The sequence below is a fragment of the Limulus polyphemus genome, unplaced genomic scaffold, assembly GCF_000517525.1.
Source record: "Limulus polyphemus unplaced genomic scaffold, Limulus_polyphemus-2.1.2 Scaffold550, whole genome shotgun sequence".
In the NCBI taxonomy this organism is placed as follows: domain Eukaryota; kingdom Metazoa; phylum Arthropoda; class Merostomata; order Xiphosura; family Limulidae; genus Limulus; species Limulus polyphemus.
The window spans coordinates 150,800-160,526 of NW_013666160.1; the positions used below are offsets into that span (position 1 = coordinate 150,800).

The 9,727-nt window shown below is 36.7% G+C and overlaps 1 protein-coding gene across 2 annotated transcripts in view; it reads left to right on the top strand.

Moving 5' to 3' along the window:
- Positions 1-9,727, top strand: part of LOC106459038 (PTB domain-containing engulfment adapter protein 1-like) — a 119,913-nt gene that overhangs the window by 37,202 nt on the left and 72,984 nt on the right. Inside the window, exon 1 of one of the 2 annotated variants that reach the window (XM_013918610.2) lies at positions 2,175-2,499. The exons of the other annotated variant lie outside the window; for it this stretch is intronic. The gene's annotated coding sequence lies outside the window, so the exon portion shown is untranslated. Of the gene's footprint in view, positions 1-2,174; positions 2,500-9,727 lie in introns of those variants that run through there. 2 annotated transcript variants of the gene reach the window in all.

Sequence of the window (9,727 nt, forward strand, 5' to 3'; positions counted from 1 at the left end):
TGTAATTGTAAAAAACGCCCAGAAAATCTGCAAAACACAAAATGTGAAAACGCAAATTTGCCTGTATGGACCCGATAAACCTTCATGGCAAATTTGGTGAAGATCCATTTACAGGGGGCAAAATAGTGTTAAAAACACCCATAAGAACCGCAAAACTGAAAATTTGTATGTACCCTCGCATGGACCTAATGAATCTCCGTACCAGTTTTGGTGAAGATCCATCCACACCCTGTTGGACATACAACAGACAGTACTATTACATTTATACTGATTCGTTGACCTGAACCGTATAATACTATACTAATATGTATTTATTTATACTTGCCTTCAAGTATTATGCTCGAATTCTAACTTTTATATACGTATTATATTAACAACGCTGAACCTTGCTATTAGGTTTGTGGTAGACACACTTTTCTAAGTAACGGTTTTGATCAACATCGTGACTCTCTTAGGGGACAATTTGAATTTGTTTCATCTGTGTTTCAGTCATGTATCTTGACATTTTTGATTTCCAGTCCAAAAAAACACCCAACTCTCATGTTAAGTAATCAGATATTATTAAATTTCTAACTGCTCATGTGTTTTGGCGTCAAAAGGAAATGCCTGAGGTGGTTTGTAGCTTAACAGCGAAACATTCAGTTAGAATGAACCTAAGACTCGGTCTGTTTAACCATGACGGGAAGTAATAATTAACCAGAGGAGAAAAGTAGGCCAAGTGGAACCTTATTCAGTGTTGTTTAACTTATAAGATAACGGATTCTGTGAAATGTAATAATCTAAGGTGTTTTTATTATTTTGTCTGTCATCATTCACGCTAAAGCCCTTATTAGCGGAAATTAAGATAGAGCTAAAACCTCTTTCATCACTCGAGCTTTTAACATCTCTTATTTAGCCAAAATCTTAACGTTATGATATGAAACTTAAATTTATTGTCTGGAAAAAGATTAGAATAGTTAAAATCGTCACAAATGATGTTTATTAGGTTAAAGTAAGCTCTCTATCTATTAGTTAAACATGTACATGCTGACGCCTATAATATAATCAACAGACTTTCCTGATAATGAATAGATGCATGTTTCTTATGGAAAGTCTCTGTCTATTGGTTAAACTTGTACACTGTTGATTATATTATAGGCGTCAGCGACTTTCCTGGTAATGAATAGATGCATGTTTCTTGTGGAAAGTCTCTGTCTATTGGTTAAACTTGTACACGCTGACGCCTATAATATAATCAACAGACTTTCCTGATAATGAATAGATGCATGTTTCTTGTGGAAAGTCTAATTCTTATGAAAACCACTGTATCGTATATTTGTAAATACGATTAGCGATCCTTTTGAACAACGCCCAACTTCCAAATTTTTCTATCATATTTAAATTTTTTCCGAACCTTGGAAACTGTTTTCTTAACATTTTGAATTTTTAATAAACGCCTTTTTTTTCATAAATATACCGTGTTATGTGAATATAACAGTTCCAATTCGCCTCCCAGTGGCACAGCGGTATGTCTGTGGACTTACACCGCTAGAAACCGGGTTTCGATACCCATTGTGGGCAGAGTATAGAGAGCCTATTTTGTAGCTTTTTTGTTTAACTACAAACAATAGAACAAGTTCTAATTCGCCGACTTCAGATCAAATTCAGTTTTTACGTGGTTTACTTCAAAAATCGCTCTTTTTTATTATTTACAACTGTCAGATTCAAAGTTTGCTCTTGCCTGATAAATGTGCGCATTGTGTTTTATAATAAAACCGTTGGTTGGAATAAGACATTTCTTGACGATATCGAGAATTTTCTATCTAAAATCGAAAGAATTCTGAGGTGACGTGCTATTTTTTATGTAACCCGGATGTATACAAGCCAAACGACCACAGAGTTACAGGGTCTTCTACCATTGATTTACCCATTCTGTCAGAAAAAAAAAGGAATAAAACTCAAGTGACTGTTAAGAGTCCACTTTCTTGACATGCGTTACACTGTTATTTTTAAACTAAATGGTGAATCTACGATAAGGTTGCACCACTTAAAAACTAGAATACAGAATCCGTAAAGTTAACAAGAACTAGTTGTTATTGCTTGTGGTTCAGAGCCAGCACGGAAGAACACGTTTACTTTGTAAACGTATAGTCATGTTGCAGCAAGTCACGTGATTATGACCTTTCTGGTCAGCGATTTTCTTCTCGCAAGTATAGCCCGCCCTTGTCTCTGTTACTTAAACACTTCCGCATGAGTTATATCAGTCCATTGTTTTCCGCTAGAGCTAAATGACGTGTTTCTGTATTGACGTTGCTTACAAAGTGTGACTAGAGTATGTTACTCGTTACATTCCACCTACAACACCGTGACATTGAGGAGCTACGAGACTCCGTGCTTATCTATCAGGTGGCTGTCTTTACTCTTTTTGTACAGTACAGTATATTGGCTATTCCGAAAGACAACATTTGAACACTTAGGTATTTTCAAGGAGGCCGGTGACTCACAGTTGAAACAGTGCAGGTAATTCTGTTGGTCTTTTATTATATATTTAAAAGGTCGATTGTCGAATCTTATATATATCATAACATAGTCTCTACTTACTATATTACAGAATCTTTGTTTATATGTCCTTCCTTTCTGGGCTCGGCATGGCCAGGTGGTTAGGGTGCTTGATTCACAATGTGAGGGTCGCGGGTTCGAATCCCCGTCCCACCAAACATGCTCGCCCCTTCAGCCGTGAGGGCGTTATAATGTTACGGTCAATCCCACTATTCGTTGATAAAAAAGAGTAGCCCAATACTTGGCGGTGGGTAGTGATGACTAGCTGCCTTCCCTGTAGTCTTTCACTGCTAAATTAGGGACGGCTAGCGCAGATAGCCCTCGTGTAGCTTTGCGCGAAATTCAACACAACCCAAATCTCCCTTTCTGTTGACTCTTGAAGACTGAGTTGACCTGAAATGCAGCGAATTTACTTGAAAGAGGCAAGGTGTAAAAATAAAACTTAGGCATGTATGAGAAAAATACACAAGTTTTAGAAGTTATGACACAACAAGTTTTTACACGGTTGAAATATTTACCATCCCTACCTCACATCTCAAAACAACTTGCTTCCCCCTATAGGATGTTCATTTGTGGACAAGAAAAATGGTGGAGAGGTGTTGAACAACTAGATATGACAGACGTAGTATGGTTGGCATATTATTACACAGTCTTGTTTGCTTTCACTCGTAAGTTCTTACAATTACTAATATAGTTTCCTCGTTGACGACGTGGTTACATGACCCGCTCTGGGAACAAGAAAACTAGCTTACTGGTTTTTCTGAATGATGGTGAAGTGTAACTCAAGTAAAAAATAGTAATAATAATAATAATACATAATTGGCGTAAAAAATAAATAACTGTTTTATTAATCCTTACTTATATAAAGTTGATAGAAGTTACATTTCACTTGCTCAATCTAGTTCACACCATAACAGTTGTTGTTATGATATAAATAACTCACTACTATGTCTGTCATATCCCAACCGGCCTGATGAGCCCTGGTATTGGCCGAAAGGCCTCGTCATCATTGGACATGGCAGATAGGGTGGTTGACATATTATTACATATTCCTATTTACTTTCACTAATCAGTTCTTAAAACGAACATTGGGATTTATTGTCACATTACAACACTTATGCGGCTGAAGGGGCGAACATGTTCAGTCACGGGATTCGATCCTGCGACTTGCAGATTATGAGTTGAATACTTTAACCACCAGACCATACCAGGCCCGGAAGGGAAGGGAGATACCACGTTAGTAAAAAGGTATGTTTATGTCTGTAGAGCAGAATATAATGAATGTCTATACAGTGTAAAATGTGCACAATGGATAGTTGCAATACGGTATTGTCATTTTCAATTCATCTAATGACGTTTTAGAACTTGTTAATTTCACGGTATTGAACAAAAAAAACTAACAAAAGATGGCTGCAGTCCTTCTAGGGCCTATGGGCATACAAATCTGTATTATCTCATTGCTGTAAAAGTAGAGTTAAGATTTTATGCTTGACGATTGTTGACTGTTTTTCAGAATTTATTCCGCATTCACTCCTGTTTGTTTCTATGAAACTAAAATCCTAGAATATCAAATCTCATTATTACAGCATACAAAACACACCACCGTAATTATGTTTCGATAATGGTAAGTTCCCAGAAGTTAAGAATCGTTAAAAAGGTTTTCTTAGATTCACGCTCAGACAATAATCAAATTACAGTAATAATTTTTTTTTAGTTTTTGCGTTAATGTAACACTGAAAGAAAATCTTGCCTATCACGATTTTTTTGAAAATAAACAATGATTAAAGTACACATTGGTCTTCTTGCGAGTTAAGTATATGGTGAAAGACATTTGTAAGTGAATTTAGTCTATCGACAATATAAAACTAAATAAGAAGAAACGGTCAAAGCGGAAATTCGCACCAAGTTTATATTAAAGTAGTAGCTATTAAAAACTTTTTAGACAATACATAATTTGTGAAGCTAAGTATCTTAACAAGCAGCGAATTCTATGTTTTTCTTTCTAAATATAATTCAAGTGTATATTCTGGTTTAACGCGAAATACGTAAAATCAAAATTGTATACGTGTTGAACACGTCTGACGCTGCTTGAGTGCGTAATTGTATTGTTTATGTGTGTGTGTGTATGTGCACCATATATTTTCCACTGGAACGCTACACCTTACTTTTGCATTCGTATTAATAGTCATGCTTCTTTTGCACCATTAACTCTGTATACCATCATATATACGATTCATCTATATACCAGACTTTTATTACACACCTGTTTCTAGTTCCTTTCAATCTAATTTCAAGAAGTGCTTGCGATTTTAAATTCAAGGGTCGTGTTTAGTCTTGTGATTAGCGGCCAGAAGTTTAAATATTAAGGTCCATGGCACGTGTCCCGTTGCCTTAGAATCAAAGTCCGAAAGTTTGGGCCGTAGATATATCATAAGAGCGACACTCAAATCTCACTATAACTATTTACTTAGGGTAATTAAAGAGTTTGCAGTGAGTGTTGTCGACTAGCTGTCTTTCCTCTAGTTGGCTTAGTATGGCGTAATGGTTAGACATGCGAGCTGGGGGCTGTGGGTTCTAATCCCGTCGCCATACATTCTCTCCTTTCAGCCGTAGTGGCGTTGTAATGGAACAGTCAATTCCACTATTTAATTAGAGTAGCCCAAGAGTTAGCAATGAGTGGTGTTAACTAGCTGCCTTCTCTTTAATCTATCACTTCTCAATTAGGGATGACTAGAACAGATAGCCCTCGAGTAGCTTTAGACGAAATTCAACAAACCAACAAACAAAACCCCCTACTCTATTATTTGGGGCTACTGGTGCATTATAAGAGTCAGGATCACTGTTCGATTAAAATACCCAAAGAATTGACGGTGGGGCTGTTGTGTAGCTGCTTTCTCTCCAGTCTATCAGATCAAACTTGTAAGCAAAATTTTCTTTGTTATCTAAACTTTATTAGTCCCAATGTTGGCTCCTTGTCATCAAGTCCAATCCAACTGTGAGACTATATAAAGGACAAATTAGTCTTATGTTATCATCGAAGTAGCCTTTCCTTCAGTTTCAATCCAAAACATGAAAATCTGCAAAGGAATGTTTCACGGTAATCAAAAGGTTCTTAATTTGTTAAATATTATGATCTTTGAATTGGAATCGAGGGTGAAGTATTTTGTTTGTTTTAAACCAAAGCCACATTAGGTTATCTTCTGTGTCCACCGTGGGGAATCGAACCTCGGATTTTAATATTGTTAGTCCGTAAACTTACCGCTGTACCACTGGAGGAGGAAGTAGTTGGCATGAGTAAGAAAAATAAAACTACTGTGGATATAATAAAAATGACATTTTCACGGGCAATTTTTAGGGTTAATGATTGTAATCGTGTCTTATTAAACATTTTATCTAACAGTGGCAGGGGTTTAGGCGATAACTAGAGATGTACAGCCAGAGTTCTGTTCCTCTTCGCCCCGCTCGCTCGTGAAGGGTGAAATTCTAAAGTGCATCAAGAGATAATCACAAACAAAAAGGCAGAGGTGATTTACATATTTCGAAAACGCCGGCACAGACCAACCTCAACAACAAAATCAAATAAAAACGGCCGAATTAAGATACAGAAAGAGCGCAAGGGGGATAACAAGAAATTTGTGTTGGCTGGCTGGTAAAGGTCAACTTTATTTCCAGTGAAGTGCAGAGGGGGTGACTAGGTAGGCTTAATCCTCTGTCTTCCTGCTCTTATGCCTCAAAAGTGCCCCTTTTTTCTCTGTTATAAAAATTGTCTACGAAAAGATACTTCTGACTCCACACATTGCATAGTTATTATGAAAAAAAAAATCAGACGTTTAAAAGACTTTTAAATGTTTTGTTAAGGCATTATATTCAAAATCATCTGTGTGCACAAACCAGTTTTGTTGTTTAACGTTTAAAGCCATACATTGTCCTAGATGCGTGTGTCAAATAATTATAAGTATGAACACAAGATTTTTGTACAGTTATATCATTCACGACCAACACCGTGAAAAACAGTTACTACAAAAACCATAGTCACGCTGTTTTATCTATAAGCTTACATGTGACCGTGTTCTTGTGATTTGTTATGAATAGCTCACTTTGTATGAATTGCATTAGACCAAATCAACAATTCTATATTAAAATAAGAAAGTGAAAAATGTATGGCATGCCTGTACATATTTTCCCTTCCCCCTCCATTTCAGTCTTTCTCTCATGCCAGCAATTAAATTTAACTTTACACTGGCATTATGGTCAAGGAGTGGATTAATTTTCTTTTACCCCTGTAAATATTCGCAGGCAACACGAGTGACAATACCCTTAAACAAAGAACTGCAACTTACAAATCAAGACCCTTTAACTTTAATGATAAAACAATCTTTGCAATGGTTAGTATATAATATAAATATGATATACCCTTAAATAGTGAAATAATGTAATGAAAACTCTCTAACATAGAAATAAATAATATAGAAATAAACAATGTAATGTACGTATTCTTCGAACTACAATGAATATGTTGCTCACCACCACAGCCAACCTTCCTCTGTGACCATCTCCTGACAAAGACGTTTATTCACTGTGATCTGCTCTACCATGTGATGGGTACTTAACACTTTAGATAGTTTTGTTTGGAGCTCCACCCTCAGTTCTCTCAGGATCTGGTCATGGGATCTCTTTGACAGAGGTGTCTTCGTAGCTGCCTAGGTAGAGGATTTGGATGGTGGCTTTTCCTGCCATCGACACTAACACTTGTTTACTACTTACTTCAGCGTGGTGTTGATGTCGAATTTGACAGTCTGAACTGCAGCTGCAGCCAGTGTGATCCAAAGAAGCCCTACTACACTGACTTTCCCGTGACTTTCGACGTGAGAAGATCCAAGCTTTGGAAAGGGTTCTTGAGCTTTAGAATATAATGTTCCTGTCGATGGTGAGAACACATCTGCCAAAACTGCACCCTTTGACAGGACATCTTACAAGTGGGTCCTACTTTTACTTTACTGACACTGTCTCAGTCTGTAGTGCTTTCAGCAAGGGTAGTGTAGTCAGTGCTGGGCAGAGGTAGTGTTACCATCACTCCTTCCACGACTGCCATTTAAATAGAAGGCTTGAACTCTGTGGGACCTACCACTGCTGATGAAGGTACTTTGTCCCAGTTTCAAAATGACAATAGATTTGACAAGCTCTCCCATGTCAAGTATATCAACAACAATGCATCTTAATCCAAAGGACCTGCCATAGTGAACATCAGGTTGGCTTCAGGAGTCTAAGTATCAGTGGCATAATCCACTTCTTTGCTATAGAAGAAGTCCTGTACTGGGCTTCATAAAATTGATGGTCCAATATGCAGCACAGTATGTTTCGGGAACTTTTGGCAATTACGAATGGAAAACCACTGGCAATTTAAAGAAAAGATCGTCAGACTGGTCAACAATTGATCTTAGATAGCAAACTTCCAAATTAAAAATGTAATGTCAGGTGAATTTCAATTGGTCAAAAGCTTAACTAGATGTCGAGGTTTAAAAGGGTTGTAGCTACTTTGTTACAATCATGACCAGCTCTAAAATCCTTTAGAAATTAAGTTGTAACTCTGTACCTTGGTCAAGCAATATTTCTATGGGCTTCACGTGTACTCATGCCCTATATAACCCCATAAAAGATGCATTCTTAATGCCCGTAAACTTCCCAGTCACCAGGCTTGACCACTACCTTTATCCATGTTCCTTTCTACCACTTCTGTGGAACAACATCAAATACAGCTTATTTTCCAAACCGTCCTCATTCCCCGCTCTACTATTTAATCATCACATGGATAGAGTAAGAAGGAATGCGAGTCAAAATTGTAAAATTGGTTCCCCCACACATGTATTGTAGAATAAACAAAGATGTTCAAATGTGCTTTCGTCTCTCTGATCCTCTTTTATTTTATTTATATTTATCATGGAGGGAGTATAGGAGCATAAGGCCTCTTATGCAGAAAATCGACAGAGCGCTCCATTCCACCCCTCTCTCATCTTGCATACCCTTTTTGGCCTTACAGCTCATGACATAAAACCGTAGTGGATAAAACAGGGTGATTAATGGAGAAGGGAAGGGGACCCGAAAGAAACTTTGTACCCCCCGATAAAATTCCTTTCAGAGGCCCTGGTGAGGAGTGTGGCGTGAGCAGTCTGAGTTTCCTTATATTATTGTATTTTGGCATTTAAGAGTCAGGCTTTCCACTTCTGGGCAGATTTTTGAGAATTTTCTAGAGATTTATTTGGTCTTAGTAAGGTTTTTTGTGAGATTTTTCTTTCACAATTTTTTGTTAAAAATCTTGTTAAACAGTTTACATTGTAATTTAGAGTTTTATTTTACATTAATATTGTATGCATTATTTTAATTTATAATTTAACTCTCTTTCTTAAAAAGAAGGGGGCTTACACTGGTAAGAAAGAACAATCTATTTTCAAATTTGTTTCTCTTGTCAGTTCAATACATCCACTCTAAACACTTGCCTTTGTTATGTATTGTGTTTGCCTTCATTTGTTTTTGCTAATAAAGATTGTTGTTTGATACAGTTTGTGTATTGATTTTTTTCTTGTTGATGATCTCAGTCACTTCAGAAAATAATGAATCAATATTCTGTGACGTAATATTAATAGAATCTCCAGTTAAGTAGACCTTAAGTATTGTTTTCACTAAATCCGCGAACCCAAAAATACCACAACACAGCAACTAGTGAATTAGTTCACCTATCTACCCAAAGAGAGAGAACACCCCTAGTGACAAGACTGAAAATGATGATGAAAGACAAGAGCTTATCCAATCTCAGTACCGTTAACCACAGAAGAGAAAGCAAATGTATTTTATGACAGGACAATCTAGACACTAAGTCAGTAAAGAATGAAATACTGCCTTTATATATATATTGATGATGATTCAATAATTGTGATTTTAGATAAATAAATATTAATGTTGATAATTAAATATAAAAAGTGATTTCATTGTTAATTATGGAATTTTAATGTAATTGTTGCGTCAGCGAGTCACGTGACTACTGTGACGCAACGTTTCTAGAACTATCACGTACTTTGGCGAATGCTCTAGTAATTACTAGATATAGGGTAGGCTGGTATATAAAAGAGGGGAATGTAATGTGTGTATAGACAGTGAGTAATTGAACTGCAGTCAGAGAGCACGAGAGACGTTA